Genomic DNA, 13,368 nt, shown 5'->3' on the forward strand with positions numbered 1-13,368 from the left:
TTTAGTAGGAATAAGCAGCCAAACTGGAGACCACCCGGGAAGACGTTCTCTGCCAATGTCAAACATGAGGTTTGGAGCTCAACCCTGCACACCCAGCGGGTGCAGGGTATGAGAACAGAACAGCATGGCATGCCTGTAAGTGTTGACCATTTCCATAAGAAAATATAATTTACCCGAGCAAGCCATTTATGTCAAAGAAAGGATGTGCACAAAATTGAGGTGGTGTTTAGTTTCATGTGGCTGAGGGTTTATAATTGGGCCAACAGGTTCAAACTTGTGCAGTAGGTCTCTATAGGTTGCCACATAATCCCACTCACCAAATTCCGTCTTCACCCCAAGCTTGATGCTGAAGGTCTTGTAAGTCATTGCAGCACATAGCAAATGCAACACTACTAACCTTGAGCAGATGAAACTTTTGTCCCTTAAGTCCTTTAACAACTCTGTGGTCTTGCCTTTGGTGGACAGGTTGGAAAGTGAAATGTTGATTATGGTGGACAGGTGTGCGAGAAACACGGAAGCCATGAGAGCTTGGGTGGAATGGATCTGTGGTTAATTGAGTAATTTGAGTGAAAAGCATCCAAATGATCAGAAAAGGCTCTCATGCTGCAGGATCCACCACTGGCTCATTGATTGTGTCCGAGCCTTTTCTATTCATTTGGATGCTTTTTGCTCATATCGTGGCTGAGCACCTGCCGCCTTTGTTCGCCGTGTGAACGAGAGTGTTTTTACCTGTACTTTTGATTGATTAGCATGTCACAAAGGCAATTAACCGATCTCTGCATGCCAAAATTGTGGCTGGGTTAAAAAGGATCAAATAATTATTTCCCTCATTGCCTTCAAAAGGAAGCATACGTGCCCCTTGAAATGTTTTTCACCTTTTCTCACACCACAGCTACACAATTCATTTTTGGGATGTGATGGACAAACACAAAGTGGCACATAATTGTGAATATGAAAAATAAGGATGAGGATACGTGGTTTTCAACTATTTTACACAATCAGGACAATTTATGGAGAAAAGTTGTCAGAGGCTTGAAGTTCACCTTCTAAGAGGAAAACCACTCATAACACACAACCAGAGCTACACTGTCATAGTTTAGGTCAAAGCATATTTGCATGTTACAAGAGTCTAGTCAAAGTACAGATTTCTGTGTGTATGCTCTGTCTGCTTGAACCCTCAAGGTGCGTTCACACTGAACGCGAATGTGGTGGCCCGAGCGACAGATTTACATGTTATCCCTATGTACAGGTGCAGCACAGGAGCGATGCGACGCAAAGCGAGGCCACAGATGCGTTTCTAGAAGTGCGACTGGCGCATTTTGGTGACTAAAGTGAAGCCAGAGCAACACAACACCAGCAATGGATGGGAACCGACAGTGGCTGGAGTTGAAATATCTGAACCTCTGTGTATTGTCGCATCACAACAACCAATCAGGAACTGGATGTGGCTGTGATGTGGGGTGAAGGACTGCAGCGGAGATAAAGCTGTTTTCATCCCACTGGAAGACAAGCTGATAGTGTAGGTCTGTGGTCGGCTGTGAGTTGTATGACTCTACCAATTATTACTACTGAGACAAGTCCAGAAAGGACAAAGCCTGGAGAAGAGTGAATGAGGAGACTGGAGAGGTAGGAAAGTGAAAGCGTCACTAGATAACGCCATTGTACTACTGCATTTCTGGCTTGTCCCCCACTCTGTGACGCCAGGCAAAAGGGCAACGTTGTCATCAGAATTTCCTGGCCGTCACCATATCAGAATCCTAGCGTTTTGTTTTTTTGTTTTTATTTTGGAACCCCGATGTCTTCGACTGTGTTAACTGGACTGCTTTTGACTTTGGTTTACCACATTCCCAGCTCCTATTTTAATTTTTCCAGGCAAATGGAATGCAACATTATTAATACAGATGAACCAAACAGAGACACAAATAAACACTGAATCAACAGAAAAAGACATCTTCCATTCTAAGGGGAATAAACTACGATTCACAGGAAATGGAACACAGAAACTAAACACAAGGAATAACTAATAGAGCAAGAAGGTAGAACATAGTAAACAACAGGGTATGAAGTCAAACACAAATGAGAACCAAAACCTACCACCTAAGGATCATAGCAATTGAAAGCATTGATATAGCATTGAAATATGTGGTTTAGACATGCAAATATGTAAACAATTTAAAGTGGTATAACAACTTTTGCAGCCAAACTTTGTGAGAGTAGAATTAGACTAATCTTCTTGTCTACACGTTTATTAGCTACATTTTACAAGATACAACTTTTGTGAAAACAATCCAGGACTTCTATAAGTGTTAATGGTGCAAGTGATTCTATTAACTATTTTTTAAAGGACATAATCAAGGCTCCATTGATTCTGTTGATGAAATATTTAAAGTTTTCAACTAGCACCTGTTATGTCTGCAAATTAGATGTTTCCATGTCATTTTTCTCAGAAACCTTCTTGAGCTGCACCTTTTGTCAGGGTATGCAAATGTATATCTGACAGGCATCGATGCTGTGAAGTCCGCCCACACAGTCAAACTACGTGTCTGCAGTTCTCACAAAGTTGCTTGCACAGATATAATGCTGCAGGTGAAAAGGTGTCCTCTGTGTGTGAGTTCAAAATAGGGGAACTGCTTTGAGACTGGATAGAAATAAAGGATGATAAATGGCTTCCAATTAAACTCATCCACAAGAGGACGTTACTGTTTAATGGTAGCAAAGTGTAGCCCTGAATTTGTACCGTGTCACAGAGGAGGGTGCTTAATGACAGTTACAAAGCATCAGAGCATCACCTGCCAAGTCTCACAGGTGTGATCCAAAATCCTTTTTTTTTCCAAAATATCTTAGTCTGTGGTATTTCTGTTTCTGTTTTTTTTTTTTTTTCACATGCTGGCGTCTAAGGAAGATGATGAACTTTCTGTGTTTGAGCATTACACCTCGGCAGCAGAGTGTGCTGAGTACTGAAACGATACCATCTACATAGGACTGCCAGCTGTGACGCTCTGTGGAGTTATGAATGACACCCTGAGGTTTCACTCCCATCAGAAGTCGGCTTCCTTTTTTCATCTTTTATTTAATCTTCCTCGGGAAGCTTAGAAAGGGGTGACAGGTGTAAGGAGAGAGATGCTAAAGCAATATTAGATATGTGTCAGATGTGACTGAAGATGTTTCTTTCATTATGACCTTGTATATAAAAAAAAAATCTCAACCAAATGTTCTTATTTTAAGATTGAAAAACTTAAGCCAAACCACTGTGTTAAGTCTTTAGGATATCCAGATGAGGACATAATTGTTAGTATTCGAAAAGCTCATAGAGATAATGCTTAATTTCTCCAAGAAAATAATTCAATAAAACCATCCATCTAATGTATACTTGCATGCCTTTACTTTGTGATATAGTAAACAAAACAATGTGTTTGTTTATTTCAACAGATATTCAAACATATGCATATTGGAACCGATGACTATTTGCATTCCAGTCATGCATTAAGTCCATATTAATATCAAATGTGGCTTCTTATCAGCCATGCAGCCTATTTAAAAAGAACCAACATGCTACTGTGGTGCTTGGTCTGTGCAGCACATTGAACATTCCCCTCACTCTCAGCAATAATGACTTAATGGGATTCTTTATAAATGAAAAAAATTAGATTAAAAATAAAACATTGGCATCCTGCCAAACACGATTACTTTGTCCTCAGTAGGAGGTATTTTTAGAACTTGATCTGTGGTTGGACTGTTTAGATCCAGCTGAGCTTTCTCTGGGTTATCTATAATGTTAGCTTCATCTAAACCTTCAACCTGTATGTTAGACGAAATCCCAACCAAATGAAGTATTCCTTTTGATCACTTCCCCCATTTCACAGGAGCTGGTCATATAATTTGAATATCATGAAAAAGTTTATTGCTTTCAGTAATTCCATTCATAAAGTGAAACGTAAATATTATATTCATTCCTTACACACAGACTGATACATTTCAAGTGTTTATTTCTTTTAATTTTGATGATTATAACTGTCAGCTATTAAAATCCCCAAATCAGAAAATCAGAATATTGTGAAAATGTCCAATATTGAAGACACCTGGTGCTGCACTAATCAGCTAATTAACTCAAAACACCTGCAAAGGCATTTAAATTGTCTCTCAGTCTAGTTCTGTAGGCGACACAATCACGGGAGACTGCTGACTTGACAGTGTCCAAAAGTCGACCTTTGACACCTTGCACAAGGAGGGCAGGACACAAAAGGTCATCGCTAAAGAGACTGGCTGTTCACAGAAGCTCTGTGTCCAAGCACAAGGCGAAGGGGAGGAAACAAAAATTCGTACAAGCAATAGGGATGACCACACCCTTGTGAGACTAAACCCATTAAAATGTGGAAGAGATTCACAAAGAGTGGACTGTAGCTGGAATCAGGGCTTCAAGATCCTCTGCGCACAGACGTATGCAAGACATGGTGTCAGCTGTCGCATTCCTGGTGTTGAACCACTCTTGAACAAGAGAAGGTGTTAGAAACAACTTATTGTCTAAAAGACAATAAGGACTGGACTGCTGCTGAGTGGTCCAACGTTATGTTCTCTGATCAAAGTACATTTTGCATTTCCTCTGGAGATCAAGGTCCCAGAGTCTGGAGGAAGAGAGGAGAGGCACAGAACCCACATTGCTTGAGGTCCAGTGTGAAGTTTCCACATTCAGTGATGGTTTGGGGTGTCATGTCATCTGCTGGTGTTTGTCCACTGTGTTTTCTGAGGTCAAAGGTCAATACAGCTGTCTACCAGGAAGTTTTAGAGCACTCCATGCTCTCTGCTGCTGACCAACCTTATGGAGATGCAGATTTCTTTTTCCATCAGAACTTGGTAGGTACACACAGTGCCAACGCTATCAGTAACTGGTTTGAGGACCATGTTCTTAACTGGCCAGCAAACTCGCCTGAACTTAACTCCATAGAAAATCTACAGGGTATTGTAAAGAGGAAGATTCAATATGCCATGCAGAAGAGCTGAAGGCCACTATCAGAGCAACCTGGGCTTTCATAACACCTGAGCAGTGCCACAGACTGATCGGCTCCATGCCACGCTGCATTGCTCCAGTAATCCAGGGAAAATGGGCCCCAACTTAGTACTGAGACCTGTTTCTGCTCATACTTTTCATGTCCATACCTTTCAGTTGGCCAACATTTCTGGAAATCTGTTTTTTGTATTGATCTAATTAATATCCTGTATCTATCTTTGGTAAATGGATACGTACCACAGGCTTTTAAAGTAGCTAAATACAGACACAGCCATCAATATTTGGCCTCCTTAATTAGACGAAACCAGGCATTATGTAAAGTTATCCTACTGTTCAATTTACATTGTTGTTATATCAACTTTAACTTTTGTTCTCTGTCATTTTTTCTTCATTGTAAGAACACTTGGTCTGGAGTTCTGTTAGCTGTGGCATCAGCCAGGGGAGGCAGATCATCTGCCTGTACCATAGAACATAGAAAGGGCTCCTGTATCAATGTGTACTTCAGTGGTTTTTTAGTCTCTACTCTGTCTTCTCTAACCCCCATTCGGTCGAGCAGCTGACTGTTCACACTGAGCCTGGTTCTGCTGGAGGTTTTCCTTCCCGTTAAAAGGGAGTTTTCTCTCCACTGTCGCTTCATGCATGCTCAGTATGAGTGATTGCTCAAAGCAATTGACAATGCAGACAACTGTCCACTACGGCTCTATGCTCTTTCATGAGGAGTGAACGCTGCTTGTAAACACTTGATGCAATCTGCTGGGTTTCCTTAGACAGGAAACATTTTGAGCAATTTGTATGATTTGATTGAATTTAACTTTGTAAAGTGCCTTGAGATGACATGTGTTATGAATTGGTGCTATATAAATAACATTTTATTGAATTTAACTACTTCCTCTATTTGATATTAATGCACACTCACCTGTCAGCATTTTACTTGGATTGCTTGTAGCAAGCAGTCTATTTTGGTAAAACGGCCAACATAAAATGGAGAAAAAGGCGGAAAAGAGTGAGAAGACCAGCACAACTGGATTTAATTTTGCATTCTACATTTTTATACATTTTAAACTGGAAAGTCTTTGGAAAGCCATGAATCATGTTTCCTTTACATCACTGTTGTGGGCTACTTTGGCTTGGTCTAGAACTTAAACTCTGAGTAAAATACATTGATGTTTGTGGGTTGTTATGTGACAAAATATGGTGAAACTTAGAGGGTGTTAATACTTATGCGTTGTGTAAGCAGTAATGCCGCAGTAGGGCCATTTAAATCCAAGTGTAGACTGTTACCAGCTTAAATATATAACATTTCTGTGTGATCATATCACAAGATTACAAAGATTAATGCAAGAGTGTGTAATTTCTTTTTCATCTGGTTCTAATCACCACATGTCAGCTTAAAATAAAGTACTGAGGATAACCTAATGAAAAGAAAATACAGATCGAGTGTCATGAATAATGGAACCCCTGGGCAGCATGGGGCTAAATACAGACACAGAGCCATCAATATTTGGCCTCCTTAATTAGACGAAACCAGGCATGATCAAAAGCTAATTCTACACAAAGATCTTCACAGATAGTCACACACAGCTAACAGTGTGGTGAGAAGCACTACTATTTCCGATACACGCTGAAAGCCACAAAAATTGCTTTGGTTTATGCTGTGTGATAAAGTACAATCTTGATAAGGAAGATTATGAGCCAACAGATAAAGTTTACATTAAACTGGTTCTGAGTTCAGTGTTTATGGGTGTCTCGATGTTAGTCCTAAAAACATGTGAATGTTGCAATTAGAAGCTTTCAGTGTACTAAAAAAAAACTGGTTAAACGACGATTTTAGAAAAATATCCTCGATAGCCAAATTCAAATTATTTGTAATGATAGTAATATATCAACCATGAGCATTTTTTAGCATGCCTTGTCTGGCAGTGTAACATTAAGAATTGCTGTCTTAATGTCAAAGAGAGCCCAACAGATTTACTTTCACAAGTGGAACATTACTGCTTTCACCATAGTGCTCCACTTTATATATATATATATATATATATATATATATATATATATATATATATATATATATATATATGCAAAAAGATTTATTAGATATTATTCTGGGACTAATTCACATTCAATGGACACAAAAACAGAAAAGTAAAAGAGAAAGAATGGGAGAGAGGTTATAAATGACAAACCAGAAATCTTGATATCAACACATATTTTCTGTTCGGTATCTAGCCAGGGCTCATCTAAGGGATTATGTTTTAACCATTTTGAGATGTATTGTAGCCTATTTGCTAAGAGGTAGTGATGGAAGTTAGGTAGATCTAGGTCTTCTTTATATTTGGTCTTCTGTAGCATTTTTAAGCTACAGAATACAGAGATACAGAGAGTGTTTATCTTTCCAAAGAAATTTAGAGATGGAAGAGTCCAGAGAGTGAAACCAGTCAAATGACGGTTTATTTGGGATCATTGAGAATAAGTAATTAATTCTTGGTAAAACCATCATTTTAATTTAAGCAACCCTTCCCTTAAGTGAAATTGGTAGAGAAATTGGTATCTTCTTTAAAAAGGGGGATGTGGTTAAGTTTTGTTAAATCCGCCAATTTCCACTACACATTAATACCCAAATATGTAATACTCCCTGAATGTAGTTGTACATTTAGGGGGTTTGTAAAGAGCTGTTTGTTGCCAGTAATGTAGATCTTGACCAATTTATAGAATTATCTTAAACTCTTGAGAACAATTATATTAATCATATTACCTGAGAGAGAGAGAGAGAGAGAGAGAGAGAGAGAGAGAGAGAGAGAGAGAGAGAGAGAGAGAGAGAGAGAGAGAGAGAGAGAGAGAGAGAGAGAGAGAGAGAGAGAGAGGTGTTTGAGTGTAGAAAATAAAGTAATACATCTTCCCCATGAAAACTAATTTTCTGCATCTTTAATTTTTTGCATTTTATACCTTTAATATCTTTAGTTTGTCTAATGGTTGCTGCTAGTAGCTCAATAAAAATAGCAAACAGTGAGGGCAAACGCAGGCATTATTGCCTGGTCCCCCTCTGGAGACAAAAGCTGGAAGATGTTTGGTTTTTTGTCCTGAAAAAATTTATTTAGAGTTACAAAAATGTTTTCCAATTAACTCTTTCAAACTATATTATATATATATATATATATTACAGTTGTAGCTGATTTATACATTTCTTGTAACTTCTGCCTTTAATCTTTTAAGCTGGTTAAAAATATTCAACTTTTTCTCTCTGGTGCCAGCTCCATGCACATTCCATTTTACTAACCTTAAGTTCACTATAGATGTGAGTGGGAAGCTGAAGTTGAAAACCGCATGACCCTATTTAAATAGATATAGATTAACATAAACCCAAGTGTTGTGGAATTATACACTGTTTGAAGTTATTTAATGTTTCGTGGGAGTTCAGTCCACATTGGCCATCATGAGCTAATGGAATTAGCTCATGCTAGCATTCGGTCCCATGTCATTGTCAAGTGTGTTTTTATGGTTATAACAAATGTTATCTCCACAAGGGTTTCATACATTGATGGGACATTAATGTTTACATTATCCGGCCCACTCATTATGACTAAAATAAAACCGAAGCTTTTATTTGAAGTTTTTGGTATATCTCAGTTGCTATGCTCCACTTATCTGTAAAAGTGCTGAATGCCTGAGTTCTCTCAAATCAAGAATAAAAACACACACAATTCCCTTCGACTGTTGTAGTTAAACTGTTTTAATAAATAAAAGCCTATAGAAATAATGAATTATATGCAATCCTTAAAGCAAACAAAATAGGATCACAAATACAGAACAGTGACTGAAGTTTTGCATTACTGAACCAGCATTGGTCTAACTTTGTAGTCAAACTGTTTTTAATATTTGCTTTTAATTTCTATTTCCCATGTTTTATTTTGTTTCTACATTTTATTCTAACATACTTTTATTCTGTTTTACTTTCCTATGTTTTAATCATGTCAAGCACTTTGCATTGTCTTTGTACTGAAATGTGCTATACAAATAAATTTGCCTAGCCTTGCCTCACACCTCAACCCTGTAAATCCAGAATAGTCTCCCTCATCTTCCAATTTTCTTTGGACAGCTGCGTCATTCCCTCAGTGAGTTTCCTGACTTCTTAACTCGCCGTTTGGTTCTCGACTGTGAGTAAAGCTAGTTGTTTCTGGCTGAAATCCAGCGACTCCCTCAGCGCTTGAAATCCCTGTGTATGACTTCTACGGAGACAAGACAGGCATCCATGCTAGTTAGCTTCTTGTCTACGGGTTACAGGACATCGCTGTAGCTTCTCTCTGGAGATATAGTGGAAATGCTGGTCAAGCTTGAACAGGAATGCTTTGATGATGTGATGGTGGAGCTATTCAGCCTCCTCACTACGATATTGTCAAAACACTCGTCCAAGTAACTCTCCAGGCTCGTTAAGGTCTCGTCCAGTGTGTTTTATTGGGAAATATAACACAACTGTTAATATTTAAATGTTACAATGTTTTACTTGTATTTATTGGCTTGCTTTTACCTGACTATATTGAATTTGTTTTACCAGTATACCATCCATTTTACTTACACACAGCTCTCGCGAAATCTCAGCCGCCCATCTTGGAACAAAATTACCTTCATACTTATGATCATCATTAAATTTCATGACTGAGATCAAGTATGCATTTCACAGGTGACCTATTATGCTTTTTCTTTTAAACATTAAGGATAGGTCTATGGGCTATACAAAACATGTTCATTACATTTTTGCTCAAATCACCTTGTGTTGCCTATTTTAAGCTCCTTTCAGAATGAGCTGTTTTTATTTTATGCAAATAAACTGCAGCTGGCCGTGTTCCCCATCTCAATGGTTATGCTTGTGCACGCACACACACACACACACACACACACACACACACACACACACACACACACACACACACACACACACACACACACACACACGATAACTGCTGCCAGCAGATGCACAACGGTACATCCTTGACCCTGAGTCAGACCCTGAAGCAGAATTGTAGCCTCCTGCACAATCAACAAGGATCAGCCCAGACAAAAAATAAATAAATCAAGTCACACATACCATAATATCACAGGACATTTTCCCATCTGTAGGGACAAGTTCACACTCTTTTCTTTTAGTTAATGCTTTTTACAGGTGGCCGACAGTTGGCCCTCCTTCAACGAGAGCACAACCTGCGGCCAGCTACCCCAACAGCTTTTGTCATGCTGTAACAACACTCAACACACAACCATTTTCAATCATTCATGGAACGCTAAAATCAGGGACAGGTCGTTCAAAACTGAGACTTTTCCCAAAAATCAGGGATGTCTGGTTACCCTAGGCCACATGTGTCAAACTCATGGCCCCAGGGCCGAATCCAGCCCGTCAAGGTAATTTATCTGGCCCTCAAGAGCCGAAAAAGCAACCAAAATATTTACTTATTGCCAAAAAGCACTTAGACTATTTATAAAAACAGTAAAGAGCCAAATGGAAGACTTTCCCTGGAAATCAGGGATGTCTGGTTACCCTAGGCCACAAGTGTCAAACTGGGGCCAAATCCAGCCCGTCAAGGCAATTTATCTGGCCCCAATAGCCAAAAAACGCATATAATGTCATAAAATAGAGGCATATATATTTTAAAGTGTATAAAGTGGCTAAAGCTGTGCCTCCTGTATCGAATGTTGAATTGTTTGTGTAGTAATAGCATCTTGCCACTAGATGTCAGCTTTTCTACAACACATTTAAACAACCTTGAAACGGCCAAAGAGAGAAAAAGTGTTGCAGAATGACAAGTTTAAAGTGTAACTCACCCCAATATCAACTTTCTTTGCAAATACTGTTACCTGGAATGAAATTCTGAAATCAAATGTCTCATCCATACAGGTGCAATCTGCCCTTTTAATGACTTCATGATGCCAAAGTGGCCCAATATAGAAATGAGTTTGACTCCGCCTGACCTAGGCTATCAGTAGCATTAGCCTTAGCTTGTGCTAAGTGACAAATTTGTTAATGCTAGACAGCAATGCAAAACACAGGAAAAATCATTAAATATTTACATCTGCAGGTTTTCAGTGAACAGTAGTGATAGAATTTTCCTTCAGTATAAGTATTTTTGGTAAATCCTGCCATGTGCTGTCAATAATTTTATATAAAAAAGACCTTCATGAAATTATTTGCACAGACTCCAATTTTCTTTGGCAATGTGGCCTTTAACAATGCAGTCAAAAATAATGTTTGCCATGACTGGGAGAACGTGCACAGACACATGTTGTATATTGCAGCCAACAACAAAACATTTGTCCTTTCCTGCAGCCATTGTGCAGCACGTACACTGGAAAAACCAGTTGACCAAAAATGAAGAGGGAAAAACTCCGCTTTGGTTGCTAGGCGAAGGGCAGTGCCGATTGTGACATAATAATCAGGAGTTTATTGAAACGGTTTATTTTACAGACACCAACAAAACATTTACTTATTGCCAAAAAGGACTTGGACTGTTTCTAGAAACAGTAAAGACCCAAATGGAAGTACAAAAAACATGCAAAAAGCAAATTTTTCATAATAAGTCACATTTAAATTGTTAATACAGTAGAAAAAAAATTGATTACTAGCTTTATGTTTCCCACCAAAAAACTTGTTCAAAATCTGCTTAGTGTCGATATAAACAAGTTAAATATAGGACATGTTCTCTGTTAAAATGTTGTTTTCTTAGAAGATGCACAAATAAGTAGTCATAGATTACTAATTTTAAATTCTACTAACATTTGATCAATTTAAAAGGAAATAAAAGCTACAAAATACTCCAGAAACATTTATTTCGACTGAAATTATTATGGTACCAGTAATTTTGCTACAAACTGTTTCTTAACATGGGATTTATTTCACTCAAATTATTAGTTGGATTTTTCAATATTTTTTTAGCATGATATCATGATAATGCAATAAGAGCTAAATCTATTCTAAGACTTTTCAATATTTGCGAGATGCTCAAAGTATTCCATCTGTTTGCTCGTGCAACAAGGGAATGCAGAGTTTTGGGTTCTTATGTGGTTTCACATTGACTGGATACGGCTCAGCTGTGTGAGATGCAGAGTTGGGAAGCCGTCAGGGAGGCAGCAGTTTTCAGCACTCGCTAAAAACATGGCTAAAGAGCTCTGAAGAAAAATGATAAGATGAGGAGGGTGCTGTTCTGGCTTACTGTAAGTATTATTCACATAGCATCATTATAACAAGCCTGGATTTATTAATGGACACAACATTGGCACAGCTATAGCAATCACAAACTTCTGACAGACATATGGTTCTAAGGGCATGGCTGGTGAACCATGGACCCTGCAACTAGTGCTGAACTTACAACCTGCAGCTCTAACAGAACAGGCCAGTCTAACGCCCTTGGAAGCAGAGCAGTGTAACACTCTGAGTGTGACCGGGGAATACAACAAAGGCTCGTGAACATAATATAAGTCTGAACTTATTACTACATACAAGGTCATACATGGTGTTACTGGCATGGCAACAAGCATCCACTCAATACTTGCCCTTTACTGTTGTTGTGTATTTTTTTTAAGCTTGCTGATAAAAAAGTACAAATGTATTACAAATTTAACACTAAAAAATAACCGTTCATGTAACATTGCATTAGGAAATAACTCGGTTTAAACCAGATACATAGCTGCAAAAGGCAGCAGAAAATTTGACAGTTAATTCATATTATCCTTACCTCCATTTCCCCCATCTTCTCTGTACATTTAACAAAAAAAATATTGTGTTTGAATGCACCTGGTGTTTCCTGAAGGCTTTTAGGCTTAAACGATACATTGGTACTTTAATGTACAGTATAACAGATAGATGTGAGTATATGAAAAAATTTGGAAGGGCTGCAGTCTACCCACAGTCACAGCAAGTTCTGACATATTTTTCAGCAGTTTTTACCCAAAGAACTTCAAAAATATTGAGAAATTCAAGAAATGGAAATAAGTATAAAAATGCTACGTATGATTAAGAAATTACTAAAATCCTAACAACATAAAGACATAGTTAGTAAACAATTATATCCGAAATAATGATTATGATACTATTTTTTCAAACATACCCATACTTTCTACTATGATCAGGATCCCTCCAGGTTTGATAAACTTATCCTACTGATGGAAGACCAGGAGGCAAACCCAGACCTTGATGGAGGAACTGTAAATCCCTTCTAGTCTAGGAACGCCTTTGGATCCCTCAGAATGAGCTGAATATTGTGGCTATGGAGAAGAACATGATCCTCTGTGCTTCTGGAGAGAGAGAAGTCAGGTCCAGGGTCCAAACACCAATCTATTTTAATTAGTTCCTGTTTAATTGACTGTGATTTCTAATTGTA

Source organism: Fundulus heteroclitus, chromosome 20 (assembly GCF_011125445.2).
Source record: "Fundulus heteroclitus isolate FHET01 chromosome 20, MU-UCD_Fhet_4.1, whole genome shotgun sequence".
Taxonomy (NCBI): Eukaryota; Metazoa; Chordata; class Actinopteri; order Cyprinodontiformes; family Fundulidae; genus Fundulus; species Fundulus heteroclitus.